Source organism: Oncorhynchus kisutch, linkage group LG22 (genome assembly GCF_002021735.2).
Source record: "Oncorhynchus kisutch isolate 150728-3 linkage group LG22, Okis_V2, whole genome shotgun sequence".
Classification (NCBI taxonomy): domain Eukaryota; kingdom Metazoa; phylum Chordata; class Actinopteri; order Salmoniformes; family Salmonidae; genus Oncorhynchus; species Oncorhynchus kisutch.
Genome location: NC_034195.2, coordinates 54,918,792 through 54,937,389, shown reverse-complemented (window position 1 = coordinate 54,937,389; position 18,598 = coordinate 54,918,792).

Genomic DNA, 18,598 nt, shown 5'->3' with positions numbered 1-18,598 from the left:
GAACAAGTTCCATTTGGATGTTTCTGAAAAGGAAGGATTCACCTCATCCGTCCTATTCCAGAAACAAGAGGGGGAGAGAAGGGTCTTGATGTACTACTCTTCCAAACTTGACCACATTGAGGTAGGACAGACAACATGCTCCAGATACGTTGCTGCAGTAGCAAAAGCTATTGAAAAAACAGCTCACCTCGTGATGTCACCATTCAATCAGGCATCATCCCTCAACCAGTACCTGCTCAATTAGCTGAAATCATCGGATTGACGCAGGCCCTCATCAGAGGAAAAGGAAAGACTGTGAATATCTATACAGACTCAGCCTATGCCCATGGAGCAGTCTACATTGATGGCCCAGAACTTTTACGAGAAGCACATGGCCCCACACACGAAGGCAAACTAAAGACCCTTCAAAAGGTCTCGCACATCTGGTGGCACCCTCATATGATTAGGTATGACTGACTTATTTTGTGACAAATGCAACATATGTGGCAGCCACAACCCAAAGAAACCATATCAAACACCAATGGGCTCATACCCAATACCTAATGCATGTTTTCAGGACATTAGTATAGACTACACCGACATGGGCCCCGACAATTTATCTAAAGGCAAACGCTATCTCCTAGTTATGGTAGATAGGTTCTCCAAATGGGTAGAAGCAATACCAACAGCGAAGGAGGATGCTAGGTCAGTCGTTAAGTGGCTACAAACCAAACTAATACCCAGGTATGGCATCTAAAGACAAATCAGATCTGAAAATGGCTCACATTTCAGAAATAAACACCTAAGACAGGTGGAAGAAAGATTTGGCATAACACACAGATTTGGTTCTGTGTACCACTCCCTGTCCCAAAATCTGGTGGAACGTTAAAGCAAAAGCTAAGATAGCTAAAGTATGTGCAGGTACGAAGTTGACATGGGTTGAAGTCCTGCCTCTGGTGCTGATGGCCATGCGAGCCTCACCAGGAGCAGGCACCCATCTCTCTCCTCATGAGATAATGACTGGAAGAGTCATGCCTGGTCCACCAAGGGAGGGAGGTCATATGCCCGCTCTTGATGTACAACAAATTGTAATGTCTGATTATGTGAAAAAACTGACGGTTCTCTCTGCAGCACTCTCTACCCAGGTTCACAAGGTCCAGGAAGGGGAGCTGCCGGGGGACACGCCACCACTGAAGGTAAAGGTTGGTGACTGGGTGAGGGTTAAAGTCCACAAGATAAAGTGGCTGGAACCCAGGTGGACTGGACCGTACGAAGTGAAGGAGGTTACTTCACACTCAGTCCAGGTCAAAGGTAAATCAGGCGCACCTTGGCACCACCTTACACATTGCACCCTAGCCCCAACTCCTTCCAGAACACTGACTGAAGTCAGAGCTGATTTGAACAGCCTAAATTCGATTCCAAATGAAGACCCTCCTTCCTCAGGTGATGCGGCATCAAACTCCGCCTCCCCTGAAAAAGGAACCTCGCCCAGTTAGAGGGACATTTCTCCCTCCCTGGGTGAGGCTGGGGATATCTGTCCCTTTGTTTGTGATATTCCTACTGATCTTTGGGGTGTCCTTAGGCACTCTCACATGGTTAATAGAACAACAAACACATACTAAAGCATCAACCCTTCTCACCCCAACCCATATCCCTGATAACATTCCTAGCACCACTCCCTTCAATCTCACACGCACCAAACGTAGCAATACACCTACAGACCCACCATGCACACCAGACAAGGTTAGAAGCACCACCTTATGTATACCCACGAATGGAACCACCACCTTTCTGCTATAGTTTTCACGTCTAGTAGATGTGAAGAGGGGGATTTGTCATATATATATACAGTGCTTTGCGAAAGTATTCGGCCCCCTTGAACTTTGCGACCTTTTGCCACATTTCAGGCTTCAAACATAAAGATATAAAACTGTATTTTTTTGTGAAGAATCAACAACAAGTGGGACACAATCATGAAGTGGAACGACATTTATTGGATATTTCAAACTTTTTTAACAAATCAAAAACTGAAAAATTGGGCGTGCAAAATTATTCAGCCCCTTTACTTTCAGTGCAGCAAACTCTCTCCAGAAGTTCAGTGAGGATCTCTGAATGATCCAATGTTGACCTAAATGACTAAAGATGATAAATACAATCCACCTGTGTGTAATCAAGTCTCCGTATAAATGCACCTGCACTGTGATAGTCTCAGAGGTCCGTTAAAAGCGCAGAGAGCATCATGAAGAACAAGGAACACACCAGGCAGGTCCGAGATACTGTTGTGAAGAAGTTTAATGCCGGATTTGGATACAAACAGATTTCCCAAGCTTTAAACATCCCAAGGAGCACTGTGCAAGCGATAATATTGAAATGGAAGGACCACTGCAAATCTACCAAGACCTGGCCGTCCCTCTAAACTTTCAGCTCATACAAGGAGAAGACTGATCAGAGATGCAGCCAAGAGGCCCATGATCACTCTGGATGAACTGCAGAGATCTACAGCTGAGGTGGGAGACTCTGTCCATAGGACAACAATCAGTCGTATATTGCACAAATCTGGCCTTTATGGAAGAGTGGCAAGAAGAAAGCCATTTCTTAAAGATATCCATAAAAAGTGTCGTTTAAAGTTTGCCACAAGCCACCTGGGAGACACACCAAACATGTGGAAGAAGGTGCTCTGGTCAGATGAAACCAAAATTGAACTTTTTGGCAACAATGCAAAACGTTATGTTTGGCGTAAAAGCAACACAGCTCATCACCCTGAACACTCTATCCCCACTGTCAAACATGGTGGTGGCAGCATCATGGTTTGGGCCTGCTTTTCTTCAGCAGGGACAGGGAAGATGGTTAAAATTGATGGGAAGTTGGAAGGAGCCAAATACAGGACCATTCTGGAAGAAAACCTGATGGAGTCTGCAAAAGACCTGAGACTGGGACGGAGATTTGTCTTCCAACAAGACAATGATCCAAAACATAAAGCAACATCTACAATGGAATGGTTCAAAAATAAACATATCCAGGTGTTAGAATGGCCAAGTCAAAGTCCAGACCTAAATCCACTCGAGAATCTGTGGAAAGAACTGAAAACTGCTGTTCACAAATGCTCTCCATCCAACCTCACTGAGCTCGAGCTGTTTTGCAAGGAGGAATGGGAAAAAAATTCTGTCTCTCGATGTGCAAAACTGATAGAGACATACCCCAAGCAACTTACAGCTGTAATCGCAGCAAAAGGTGGCGCTACAAAGTATTAACTTAAGGGGGCTGAATAATTTTGCACACCCAATTTTTCATTTTTTCATTTGTTAAAAAAGTTTGAAATATCCAATAAATGTCGTTCCACTTCATGATGGTGTCCCACTTGTTGTTGATTCTTCACAAAAAAATACAGTTTTATATCTTTATGTTTGAAGCCTGAAATGTGGCAAAAGGTCACAAAGTTCAAGGGGGCCGAATACGTTCGCAAGGCACTGTATATGTAAACATTCATATACATGGCTCATATATTATACAGCGCCAAGCCAAACCGCCTGACTCAAGTCATCTTACGTACCCCTGCTAAAACAGGAACTAGCTCACACAGCCAGCAATAAAACTACCCCCCTAACACTATCCCCTCAGCTTTGTTGTCTCCCGACCCCAGGAAACAAAGACATTCCATCGCATGAACACATACACCCAGCCATAAAAACTGCCCCTCTACCTCACGAACCCCTGACACAAACATCTCCTAGTATAAACACACATCTCACCCCCTCTACTGGTCGGGAGCTCAGAGAACAAGACTCTGCTGTGCACCAATGGGGCTTCTGATCTGGCTAGAGCAGGTCCGCCTCCAACCCTTTGGGACCAGTCAGAAGACCAACACGACAAGACTCCACCTACATATTCCATGTATAAAATCTGCTGTGACCAATGTCTAGGTCTCTTTTTCACCTGACTCCTTACCGAGTTATATGAACTAGATCCGTGCACGTAAAACTGCAGGACAAGATATCTTTTAACTCATTCAAACTGCCTTTTGTTACAACTGAAATCCACTCTGTCCAGCGCCCGTGATTTGGTCTCGACTCTCCAGTATTTAAACACTAACACAACGCACAAGCTTTTGTAAGTGACGAGTTTACAAGATTCATGTCAGTAAATGGAATCAAACACTCAACCCTAGCTCCGTACCACCCTGCCACCAATGGGTTGGCAGAACGCTTTGTGCAAACCCTAAAGCAAGGACTCCATGCAGCAAAACGAGACAAAGGGACTTTGCAAACAAAACTGGCCAAGTTCCTGGCCTCCTACCGAAACACCCCACATGCCACGACAAATGAAAGCCCAGCCGCACTGATGTTCGGGAGGCCTCTCCACACACAGCTGGACATCATGAAGCCAAACAGGCGTAATGAAGTGCTGAACAAACAAGCCAAGATGCTCTCCGGTGGCCGGGAGCGCCATCTCCAAACAGGACAGGAAGTGATGGTGCGAGACTACAGAAGAGGAGGGAAATGGACACACACAAACGGGACCCAGAACTTACCAGGTTCAAGGGAACTGTAGAGGACGGTGGGGCAGTAAAGAGACCCCAGGCTGAAAGAAGGGAACGTGTTGATGAAGGTGCTGCTATAGCAGAAGCTATAATGGAACAAGCACACACTGAGGATGTTCAGGAGCCTCCAGACAATCCGAGGCGCTACCCAGAACGAAGGCACCGTCCACCAGACAGACTAGACTTATAAACAAACAAACAAACAAAAACGAACTGTTCAAGTTCAAATTAAAAGATGCAAAATAACTACAACAAGTTCTGAGAAATGTTTCAGTTGTGGTTTGGTAAAAGTAACTCTGATTGTATAAGAGAAGGAATGTTATGTTCTGTTAATTACTGATGTCCCCTTTAAGGCGGGAGCACCCTTGGTCATGCGCAGTGTTGTTCTATGTTATTCTGGTACTAACTCGTTTGAGTAAATGTGAAGCTCCAGTTCAATTGCTTGTATTCAGAGTCTTTCTTATTATATAAATAAGTACTAAGTGTTAAGACACTACAACCGGTTTGGCGGTGGGTCAGTCATGGTGTGGGGTGGCATTTCTTTGGGGGGCCGCACAGCCCTCCATGTGCTCGCCAGAGGTAGCCTGACTGCCATTAGGTACCGAGATGAGATCCTCAGATCCCTTATGAGACCATATGCTGGTGCGGTTGGCCCTGGGTTCCTCCTAATGCAAGACAATGCTAGACCTCATGTGGCTGGAGTGTGTCAGCAGTTCCTGCAAGAGGAAGGCATTGCCTCCCGGGTGGCGCAGTGGTTAAGGGCGCTGTACTGCAGCTCCAGCTGTGCCATCAGAGACTCTGGGTTTGCGCCCAGACTCTGTCGTAACCGGCCGCGACTGGGAGGTCCATGGGGCGACGCACAATTGGCCTAGCACCGTCCGGATTAGGGAGGGCTTGTTCGGTAGGAATGTCCTTGTCTCATAGCGCTAACCAAGGTTGCCAGGTGCACGGTGTTTCCTCCGGCACATTGGTGCGGCTGGCTTCCGGGTTGGATGCGCGCTGTGTTAAGAAGCAGTGCGGCTAGGTTGGGTTGTGTATCGGAGGACGCATGACTTTCAACCTTCGTCTCTCCCGAGCCCGTACGGGAGTTGTAGCGATGAGACAAGATAGTAGCTACTACAACAATTGGACACCATGAAATTGGGGAGTAAAAAGGGGTAAAAATACAATAAAGAAGAGAGGAAGGCATTGATGCTATGGACTGGCCCGCCCGTTCCCCAGAGCTGAATCCAATTGAGCACATCTGGGACATCATGTCTCGCTCCATCCACCAACGCCACATTGCACCACAGACTGTCCAGGAGTTGGCGGATGCTTTAGTCCAGGTCTGGGAGGAGATCCCTCAGGAGACCATCCGCCACCTCAACAGGAGCATGCCCAGGCATTGTAGGGAGGTCATACAGGCACGTGGAGGCCCCACACACTACTGAGCCACATTTTGACTTGTTTTAAGGACATTACATCAAAGTTGGATCAGCCTGTAGTGTGGTTTTCCACTTTAATTTTGAGTGTGACTCCAAATCCAGACCTCCATGGGTTGATACATTTGATTTCCATTGATAATTTGTGTGATTTTGTTGTCAGCACATTCAACTATGTAAAGAAAAAAGTATTTAATAAGAATATTTCATTCATTCAGATCTAGGATGCGTTATTTTAGTGTTCCCTTTATTTTTTTGAGCAGTGTATAAAACGCAACACCCAACAACTGTACCGAGTTACAGTTTCCTTAAGGAAATCAGGTAATTTAAATAAATGCATTAGGCCCTAATCTTTGGACTTTGCGACTGGGCGGGGGCGCAGCCATGGGTGTTGTGGGGGCGCAGCCATAGGTGTGACATAGGCAGTGGTGGTTCAAGCTGGTATTGCTTCTTCAGCGCCCTACCCACCCCCCCAACAAAAAAGCACCATATCTGCACTAACTGTTATTTTTATTCAGACATTAAGAACAACACAAATAAATTATCATAACATTAAAAACGATATAAAAATATATATACAAAATAAGACTCCAAATGAAGTAACAAAGACAAATAGAAACACATTTGTGTTGATTTGGCACTCGAGCATCAATACATTACCCATCCCCCAACACTGTCAACCAAGAGTCAAGACTACATTACCCATCCCCCAACACTGTCAACCAAGAGTCAAGACTACATTACCCGTCCCCCAACGCTGTCAACCAAGAGTCAAGACTACATTACCCATCCCCCAACACTGTCAACCAAGAGTCAAGACTACATTACCCATCACCCAACACTGTCAACCAAGAGTCAAGACTACATTACCCATCACCCAACACTGTCAACCAAGAGTCAAGACTACATTACCCATCACCCAACACTGTCGACCAAGAGTCAAGACTACATTACCCATCCCCCAACACTGTCAACCAAGAGGCAAGACTACATTACCCATCCCCCAACACTTTCAACCAAGAGTCAAGACTACATTACCCGTCCCCCAACACTGTCAACCAAGAGTCAAGACTACATTACCCATCCCCCAACACTGTCAACCAAGAGTCAAGACTACATTACCCATCCCCAACACTGTCAGCCAAGAGTCAAGACTACATTACCCATCCCCAACACTGTCAACCAAGAGTCAAGACTACATTACCCATCTCCCAACACTGTCAACCAAGAATCAAGACTACATTACCCATCCCCAACACTGTCAACCAAGAGTCAAGACTACATTACCCATCCTGACGGCCCGTTGTAGCCACACATGGGCAGCATACCATGTCTCCTCTGAGTGCCAAAACCATTCATCCACCGCAGGAGCCTCAATCTGGCTCTGATGCCATGGTGCCAGGACCGGCTGATAACCCAGCACACACTGAAACAGTGATAGGTTGGTAGAGGAGTGGCGGAGGGAGTTTTGGGCCATCTCCGCCCAGGGGATGTAAACTGCCCACTCCCCCGGCCAGTCCTGGCAATAGGACCGCAGAAACCTACCCACATCCTGGTTGACTCTTTCCACCTGCCTGTTACTCTCGGGGTGGAAACCTGAGGTAAGGCTGACCGAGACCCCCAGGTGTTCCATAAACGCCCTCCAGACTCTAGACGTGAATTGGGGACCCCGATCAGAAACGATATCCTCAGGCACCCCGTAGTGCCGGAATCCGTGGGTGAACAGGGCCTCTGCCGTTTGTAGAGCCGTAGGGAGACAGGGCAAAGGAAGGAGACGGCAGGACTTAGAAAACCGATCCACAACGACCAGGATCGTGGTGTTACCCCGCGATGGGGGAAGATCCGTCACAAAATCCACCGATAGGTGTGACCACGGTCATTGTGGAACGGGAAGGGGTTGTAATTACCCTCTGGGCAATTGTCTAGGTGCCTTGCACTGTGCGCATACCGAAAATGAGGAAACATAAACCCTCGCGTCCTTAGCTAAAGTGGGCCACCAGTACTTCCCAGCAAGGCAGCGCACCGTCCGACCGATGCCAGGATGACCAGAGGAGGGGGACTTATGGGCCCAACAGATCAAACGATCGCGGACATCAAACGGAATGTACAGACGCCCAGCTGGACACTCAGGGGGAGTGGGCTCTGCACGTAACGCCTCCTCGATGTCCGCGTCCACCTCCCACACCAGGATGAGGAGACAGGTGAGATGGAAGGCTGAATGTATCCCTGTCCCAGAGATTCGGTGGCACATGTCTCCATAGCCACCGTCTCCTCCTGTGACAGAGGATACATGTGACTCCTGGGAAGTGCAGCTTCTACCAAGAGATCTATCACACAATCCCCCTGTCGATGGGGTAGTAATTGAGTCGCCTTCTTTTTACAGATGGTGAGTGCCAAATCGGCATATTCGGGGGGAATGTGCATGGTGGAAACCTGGTTTGGCCTTTCCACCGTAGTGGCACCTAAGGTAACACCTACACACCTCCCTGAACAATGACAGGACCATTCCTTGAGAGCCCTCTGTTGCCACGAAATAATAGGATCATGAGAGGCCAACCAGGGAAGACCCAACACAACAGGAAACGCAGGAGAGTCAATCAGGAAGAGAAATCACTCACTCCATCCCGCACCAGCTGCCAGAGTTCGGTAGTCCAGTGCGAACTCTTGAGCCCTCCTCACCCCCTGTCTCAGATGGAACAATCGCTCGTAGTCATCCAGAGTCGGACCTTCCCTTCCCCAGATGGAAGTGGCGGGAGAAGTCCTGTAGTCATCCAGAGTCGAACCTTCCCTTCCCCAGATGGAAGCGGCGGGAGAAGTCCTCGTAGTCATCCAGAGTCGGGCCTTCCCTTCCCCAGATGGCATTGGCCCACTCCAGGGCTTTTCCAGTCAGGCAGGAGATGAGGGCGCTCACTCTCTCGCGTCCAGAAGGGGCCGGCTGAACAGCTGCCAGGTAGAGCTCCAGCTGGAGTAGGAACCCCTGGCACCCGGCAGCTGTTCCGTCATATGCTCCCGGGAGCGGAGGTGATGATGTAGTATTTACAGGAAAACCTCCTCTCTCCCATCTGTCCATTGTTTGCAGTACGTGATCCATGGCTGTCCCTAGACTGTGTAATATGGTCGCGTGCTGCTGGACACGCTCCTCTCCTGGGAGAGAAGGGCTGGCTGCACCTGCTGACTCCATTTGAACGGTCTGTGATTCTGTCAGCGATTGGGTGCAGAGATGTAGCGGAGTCAGGCGCAGGAAACAGGTTTTGAGCAACACAACGGAGTTTACTCAAAAAGTCTAGCAAAAATTCCAAATAGGAACATACATTTACACTAGCACATACAACAACCACTTAAGACACCAACAATCACGGACAGAACAGAAATGTATGCCAGAGGGTTAAATAAGGAACATGATATGGGAATTGAAACCAGGTGTGTGTAATACAGACAAAACAAAACGAAACTGAACATGGATCAGTGGTGACTAGAAAGCCGGTGACGTCGACCGCCGAACACCACCCGAACAAGGAGAAGGGACGACTTCGGCGGAAGTCGTGACAGTTACATCTATCATGGCCAAGATATCCTGTGGTGTGTCACATGGTTGGATAATTAGTCTCATAGTCTCTGACTATGATTAAATACGATGACAGGCTATTTTATCAAATCAATTTCCTAACGTTTAATTGATTATATGATTGAATTAAACCATGCAACAATTAACTCAATAATAACCTGTTGCACCACGGAAGAGTGTTTATAGAGCTGCTGTCTTCTGAATAAAGATATTTTATATTAATAGCAGTCAATCATTAATCGTCACCTTGTTCAGTCTCATTCTGATAGTCGTAAAGTACTTGGTTATCTGCACAAACCCTGGCTAACAAGTTGAATCAGCAGTACACAAATTTGGCTTAATTATTTATTTACTAAATACCTAAATAATCACACAGAATTACATAGATATACACAGAATAGATCATATATCGATTACTAATCATGTCATGAAAAGTCCCTGGTGGTCTAATCCGATATTACGGCTGGTTACACAAAGGAAGGGGGTTAGGTTTGAATGAAAGAGCAGGAAGACTGAGGGACAACAGAATTGGGTCTCTATTGGACCTTGAGAAGCAATGCTACCGTAAATACAGAATCTTATGCATTCTAATAACCACCCATTCAGAAAAGTAAAATGCAAGATATATATTTACTCTGAGCTGTACATCGATAGATGGGTCGAGGATGGAAGACTGGTTTGCCCAGCAGAGATCACCATTGATCACCGAATAATCTTTTTGGTCGTAGTGTTGTAGAGCGGATACGTTGAAGTACCCTCAGTTCTTAGGAGATTGACTGTCCTCGTCCTAGGCCGCGTTTTCAACTGCAGCTGATAACCGCGACGACTAGGATGTAATCACTTCTTCTTTAGTGAATAATAGTTCAAAGTTCATACCATTCTGCCATAATCAGCTTGCGCTGTATTCTGGCTGGTCCAGTCAAAATTGGGTGTGGGCACTGACTGGGCTTAAGTGTTTCTTATTTGGAGGCTAAAATTACATTTAATCTTTTCACAAATAGTTTCATATTTAAACATTTAAATTGCACAACAATTCTATGTGAATCTGAATGTGTAGACTTGTGTAGACTTTCCAAGATACAGGTTATGTCATCCTATCATCAGATATAAGGTCCCAGACAACAACTGATCTGACATCATATTCTTTAAGTACCAACGGACACTATCAACTGGTTGAGAAAGGGAAATATTGCTCCATTCCCCAACCTTTTGATGTTACCATACTTTCTCTGTGGTAACAAAGGGCTTTCCAAGAGTCCATTCTGCAGAGTGGAGAGAGAAGGGGGAAAGGTATTTATGAGGGGGGGGTCATAAACCTCAACCAACAGGGCAACGTCATGACAGTCCCCCTTTGTTGGGTTCAATCTTGCAATTATCCTTGTTGCAAACCAACATAAAATTACCATGGGTTGTCCTGGTTGTGGTTTCCCTCTGGTGGTTGACCCAGGTAGGGTTTCTGCGAATGAAGCAGGCTGCTCCTAGTCTGGGCAGCGGATGTCCAGTTGGTGATCACTGTTGCCACCCCCCTCTGGTGGACTACCTTGGTAGGTTTTCTGGAAGCTGCAAAGCACCACAGGAATGGCCAGGGTATGTCCAGGTTGGGGATTGCTGTTCCGGACCTGTCGTCTGGTCATCCAGACCGGAAGATCTGGGCAGTAACTTAGGCAGATGTTGACTTCTTACGGATCATTGGGACGCTACCTTCCCACCTCGACAACATCCGGTGAAATTGCAGAGCACCAAATTCAAATTACAGAAATCGTAATACTAAACATTCATGCATAGGAACAGAAAGATTTCAAAATAAGAGGCACTTCATGATAGGATTTTCCTCATGTTTTCACCTGCAATATCAGTTCTGTTATACTCACAGACAATATTGTGACAGTTTTGGAAACTTTAGAGGGGTTTCTATCCTAATCTGACAATTATATGCATATTCTAGTTTCTGGGGCTGAGAAATAGGCAGTTTCAAATGGGTAATTTTTTTGGCCAAAAACAAAAAATACTTCCCCATACACGCAAAAGGTTAAAAGCTGAACTTATTGTTAATCCAACTGCGTTGTCAGATTTCAAAAAGGCTTTATGGCGAAAGCACACCATATGATTATCTGAGGACAGCGCCCCGCACACAAAAGCATTACAAACATTTTTCAACCAAGCAAACGCTTCACGAAAGTTAGAAATAGCGATAAAATAAATCACTTACTTTTGAAGATCTTCATCTGGTTGCAATCACAAGGGTCCCAGCTACATAACAAATGGTCCTTTTGTTCGATAAAGTCCTTCTTTATATCCCAAAAAAAGTATGTTTCAATGGCACGCTTGACTCAATAATCCACCGGTTTCCCTCGTTCAAAATGCATACAAAATTAATCCCGTAAATTACCAATAAACTTCTTCTAAACAAGTCAAACAACGTTCCTAATCAATCCTCAGGTACCCTATTATATAAATAAATGATCAAATTTAAGATCAAATTTAAGACGGAGAATACCGGAGAACATTACCGGAGATAAATAACGAAGTACGCGCACTCACCGGAATGCGCTACAAACACTACAGCCAAAATGGGAGCCACTTAGAAAAACTACAAATCCTAGCTCATTTTAAAAAAAAACAAGCCTTAAACTCTTTCTAAAGACTGTTGACCTCTAGTGGAAGCCCTAGGAACTGAAATATGGGAAGTCTACAGCTGTGAGGCACTAGTTTTGGGCAGTCTACAGGGATGACCTATGGACTTCTGGAGAGAAACTGGTTAGTACGTTAGCTGTAGGATCAAAGGCCTCAGGGTAAAAAATGTTTTACCCAGGCTGGTGTTTTGCTCGGACCCTTAACCCTTAGCGCACGGATCCCGCTATCGACAACATCCGGTGAAGCTGGAGCACGCCAAATTCAAATTACAAAATTGTAGTATTAAACGTTCATCAAGTGTCTTACATCATTTAAAAGCTTAACTTCCTGTTAACCCAACCGTGTTGTCCGATTTCAAAAAGGCAAAAGCCATGCGATTATCTGAGGACTGTGCCCCACACCAAAATACCTTTCCAAACCAGCACAAGCATCACAAAATCCCAAATAGCGATAAAATAAACCACTTACCTTTTGAAGATCTTCCTCTGTTTGCAATCCCAAGGGTCCCAGCTACACAATGATTGGTCATTTTGTTCGATAAAGTCATTCTTTATATCCCAAAAATGTCTGCTTGATTCAGTAATCCACCTGTTCAACATGCATACAATTACAAAAACTGACCGCTAAAGTTCAACCAAACAAGGGGAACGAGGTTCCTAATAAATGTTCAGGTTTTCTAATATCTAAATAAACAATACAATTTAACCTCTCTGGGATATTCGGGACGGTAGCGTCCCACCTCAACAACAGCCAGTGAAAGTGCAGGGCGCCAAATTCAAAACAACAGAAATCTCATAATTAAAATTCCTCAAGCATACAAGTATTTTACACCATTATAAAGATAAATTATACACCATTATACTTCTCGTTAATCCAGCCACAGTGTCCGATTTTAAAAAGGCTTTACGGCGAAAGCACACCAAACGATTATGTTAGGTAAGCACCTAGTCACAGAAAAACACAGCCATTTTTCCAGCCAAAGAGAGGAGTCACAAAAAGCAGAATTAGAGATAAAATGAATCACTAACCTTTGATGATCTTCATCAGATGACACTCATAGAACTTCATGTTACACAATACGTATGTTTTGTTTGATAAAGTTCATATTTATATAAAAAAATCTGAGTTTACATTGGCGCGTTATGTTCAGTAGTTCCAAAACATTCTGTGATTTTGCAGTGAGCCACATCAATTTACAGAAATACTCATCATAAATGTTGATGAAAATACAAGTGTTATACATGGAACTTTAGATAAACTTCTCCTTAATGCAACCGATGTGTCAGATTTAAAAAAGCTTTACCGAAAAAGCACACCATGCAATAATCTGAGTACAGCGCTCAGACATCAAAACAGCCAAACAGATATCCGCCATGTTGTGCAGTCAACAGAAGTCAGAAATAGCATTATAAATATTCACTTACCTTTGATGATCTTCATCAGAATGCACTCCCAGGTATCCCAGTTCCACAATAAATGTTTGATTTGTTCGATAAAGTCCCTCATTTATGTCCAAATACCTCCTTTTTGTTCCCGCGTTTAATACACAATCCAAAATCACGACGTGCAGGCAAGTCCATGAGAAAGTTCAGACAAAAAAGTTATATTACAGTTCGTAGAAAGATGTCAAACTAAGTATAGATGTATAGAATCAATCTTTTTGAATTTTTTATCATAAATCTTCAATAATGTTCCAACCGGAGAATTCCTTTGTCTGTAGAAATGCAATGGAACGCAAACTAACTCTCACGTGAACGCGTGTGTGGTCAGCTAATGGCACTCTGCCAGACCTCTGACTCATTCCCCTCTCATTCACCCCCATTTCCCAGTAGAAGCATCAAACAAGGTTCTAAAGACTGTTGACATCTAGTGGAAGCCTTAGGGAGTGCAATATGACCCCATAGACACTGTGTATTCGATAAGGCATGAGTTGAAAAACTACAAATCTCAGATTTCCCACTCCCTGGTTGGATTTCTTCTCAGGTTTTTGCCTGCCATATGAGTTCTGTTATACTCACAGACATCATTCAAACCGTTTTAGAAACTTCAGAGTGTTTTCTATCCAAATATGCTAATAATATGCATATATTAGCAACTGGGAGTTTACTCTGGGCACCTTATTCATCCAAGCTACTCAATACTGCCCCCCCAGTCCCAAAGAAGTTAAGACAGAGAATAGCGTGTTCAATAGAGAATACAAATAACGAAGACTGCGCAACATGACTACTTTTCTATTCAATGCTAGAAATTATATGCATATCCTAGCTTCTGCGCCTGAGTAACAGGAAGTTTACTTTGGGCACGTCATTCATCCAAACTTCCGAACACTGCCCCCTAGCTCTAAGAGGTTTTTATGTGATCCTAGGATAAATCCTCATTGAATGTTCCTTTGTACATGTGCGTTTATGCTTACCCAAGCGTGCATGCCAAGGGAAGAAAACCAAGTATCCTCGTAGACTACAACTTGTTCAGAATGAGTCTGAATTAATCAGGTTATTTTCAGGTCAATGTCTGGAGGTCAGTCAGAATAGGTGTTGATGGAGTCTGTAGTGGTTTTACTACAAGTCACTGTGTCTTCCACTATTGTAGCGGTGATAGGTATGAGGAAGTCTATTTTATAGCTATGTTATCCACGGAGGAGCTAACCTCACGACAGAAGTACTCTCTAAGCACTGAACCAGTTCGTACGTGGTGTGATCATGGTTCATGACTTCTAATAACGTTCCTCCTGAATGGAGGGTTCTATTTATTAGTGGCATGTGTGTTGACCATCAGAAGAGTGTTCTGGAGATTCCCTTCCACATGTTGCAATCTGAGTGAAGACTAACTCCTCTGTCGCTATTATCAATAGCAATTTGACTTGTGAGCTCTCTAATCCTCTTACTGATTGTTGCTGGACTGACTGAGATATTGGTACTGGTACTCAAGGGGACCAGTTGTCCTACCGATTTATTCTGAAATGTTATCCTACAGGAACACATGCTTTGAGTATTTTACTAGTTGTTTTGTAGTTGAACCTACACATGGCAAGACATTACTATTTTTGCCATTTGTTTTGGAGGTGGAAGTCCACTGGACTTCTTCTACGACCAGTGTGGGACACCTCAGGACTATCTTAGATGTGTTCTAAGATTATCCCTGTCTAGGGGCCTGTCTACTCCTCACTGTTCTCACAGGGGAGTTTACGAATAGATTTGTTTTTTTGCTCTGGCGGCCTCGTACGGTGTTGCAAAGTGTTTCACCAGTGGTAGTCATCGGGTTAGTTGCTGGACTGAGGCCATTAGTGTCATTGAAAGGGGTGACAGTCCCCCACAAAGTGGAAGATGTATCATAAAAAGCATCTATGTTTTTCTTGCTGAGACTGCCGCAGTGCTTGCGGAAATATCTGAGGGGCAAGAGAATTTCATCTCAACTAAGGTATTGCACGACTTCAAAGAGAAGGGAAGTTGCTCATTCACAGAGACTGCTGGCTCGAAAACATGAAAAGAATGGTCAATCAGGTATTTTCCAATACTTTTACACAAGAAAACAAAATGGCTGCTGTTCCATTGTTAGCTGCAGCATCTAGTGTTAAGCTAATCCTATTTGTATAGAAATCTTGATTCCAAGCACAAAATAGGATCCCCTTCAGCAAAGGGAACGCTTTTACTTATAACGTATCACGTTCAAACCATTTCTCTGCTTTATTTATGTGATGTTTTACCGGAACACGCGGTAAACAAAGAAATACACCGTGGAAACGCGAGAGACAGAGAAATAATTACCGCTAGTCAAGCTAATATCTACTCAAACCTCAATCGGCAGCGGGGACTGGGAGACTAGTCAGGATTGAAGGAAAGATGAACGGAGCAAAGTACAGAGAGATCCTTAATGAAAACCTGCTCTGGAGAGCTCAGGACCTCAGACTGGGTTTAAGGTTCACCTTCCAACAGGACAACCACCCTAAGCACACAGCCAAGACAATGCAGGTGTGGCTTCGGGACAAGTCTCTGAATGTCCTTGAGTGGCTCAGCCAGAGGCCGGATTTGAATATAATCGAACATTTCTGGAGAGACCTGAAAATAGCTGTGCACCAACGCTCCCCATCCAACTTGACAGAGCTTGAGAGGATCTGCAGAGAATAAAGGGAGAAACTCCCCAAATACAGGTGTGCCAAGCTTGTAGCATCATACGCAAGAACACACAAGGCTGTAATCAGTGCCAAAGGTAATTCTACAAACTATTGATTCTGGGAGTGGAATACTTATGTAATACTTTTATATTTTTGTTATTTCATTTTAATATATATATTTTTTAATTTTAGCTTTTCTACCAGTTTAACATTACAGAGTATTTGTAATTAGATTGTTGACACAAATATATATATATTTAAAGAAATTTGAATCACACTTTGTAACTGTCACGCCCTGGCCTTAGTTATCTTTGTTTTCTTAGGCCAGGGTGTGACATGGGGGATTTATTGTGTTTCGTCTTGTCCTGGGGTTTATTAGATTTATGGGGTTGTGTTCAGTTTAGTTGTCTAGGTAAGTCTATGGTTGCCTAGAGTGGTTCTCAATCAGAGGCAGGTGTTTATCGTTGTCTCTGATTGGGAACTATATTTAGGCAGCCATATTCTTTGGGTGTTTTGTGGGTGGTTGTCTCCTGTGTCAGTGTTTGTGCCAGACGGGACTGTTTTCAGGTTTTCACGTTTATTGTTTTGTAGTTTGTTCATGTATAGTTTCTCTTATTAAAGAACTATGAACTTCAACCACGCTGCGTTTTGGTCCGCCTCTCCTTCGTCGGAAGAATCCCGTTACAGAACCATCCACCAAAACAGGACCAAGCAGCAACAGCGGCCAAAGACACAGGACTCTTGGACATGGGAGGAAATCCTCGACGGGAGAGGACCCTGGGCTAAGCCAGGGGAGTGTAGCCGCCCCAAGGTGCAGCAGGAGAAGCGGCAGCAGGAGCAGCGCAAAGAGGAATGGACATGGGAGGACAAATTGGACGGTAAAGGACCCTGGGCACAGCCAGGAGAATATTGCCGCCCCAAAGAAGAGCTGGGGTCAGCGAAGGCAGAGAGGCGCTGGTATGAGGAGGCAGCACGGCGGCGTGGATGGAAGCCCGAGAGTCAGCCCCCAAAAATGTATTGGGGGAGGGACACAGGGAGTATGACGAAGCCAGGTATGAGACCTGCGCCAACTTCCTGTGCTCACCGGGGGGCGAGAGAGACCGGGCAGGCACCGTGTTATGCTGTGGAGCGCACGGTGTCCCCAGTGCGGGTGCATAGCCCGGTGCGGTACATACCAGCTCCTCGTATCGGCCGGGCTAGAGTGGGCATCGAGCCAAGTGCCATGAAGCCAGCTCTACGCATCTGGTCTCCAGTGCGTCTCCTTGGGCCGGCGGTTATGGCACCAGCCTTGCGCATGGTGTCCCCGGTTCACCTGCCCAGCCCAGTGCGGGCTATTCCACCTCGCCGCAATGGCAGGGCGACCGGGAGCATTCAACCAGGTAAGGTTGGTCAGGCTCGGTGCTCAAGAGCTCCAGTGCGCCTGCACTTTCCGGTCTATACAGTACCACCTCCACGCATCAGCCCTCCGGTGGAAACTCACCGCACTCGCCCTGAGGTGCGTGTCCTCGGCCCAGTACCACCAGTGCCGGCACCATGCACCAGGCCTACAGTGCGCCTTGCCTGTCCAGCGCTGCCAGAGCATTCCTCCTCTCCAGCGCAGCCGGAGCCCCCCGCCGGAGCCCCCCGCCGGTCCAGAGCCGCCGGAGACCCCCGCCTGTCCAGAGCCGCCGGAGCCCCCCGCCTGTCCAGAGCCCCCCGCCTGTCCAGAGCCGCCGGAGCCCCCCGCCTGTCCAGAGCCGCCGGAGCCCCCCGCCTGTCCAGAGCCGCCGGAGCCCCCCGCCTGTCCAGAGCCGCCGGAGCCCCCCGCCTGTCCAGAGCCGCCGGAGCCCCCCGCCTGTCCAGAGCCGCCGGAGTCCCCCGCCTGTCCAGAGCCGCCGGAGTCCCCCGCCTGTCCAGAGCCGCCGGAGTCCCCCGCCTGTCCAGAGCCGCCGGAGTCCCCCGCCTGTCCAGAGCCGCCGGAGTCCCCCGCCTGTCCAGAGCCGCCGGAGTCCCCCGCCTGTCCAGAGCCGCCGGAGTCCCCCGCCTGTCCAGAGCCGCCGGAGTCCCCCGCCTGTCCAGAGCCGCCGGAGTCCCCCGCCTGTCCAGAGCCGCCGGAGTCCTCCGCCTGTCCAGAGCCGCCGGAGTCCCCCGCCTGTCCAGAGCCGCCAGAGCCCTGATTGAAATAGTTATAAGAGTACAGGTGCCATGAGGGACAGAAATGCTGACAGCACCTGGTATTCCCAGGCAGTCTCCCATCCAAGGACTAACCAGGCCTGACCTTGCTTAGCTTCCAAGACCGGGCGTATTATATTGTAATGCATATATGATGCACGTAAACACTTCACTGTACCGTTTACACCCTGTATCCTGTG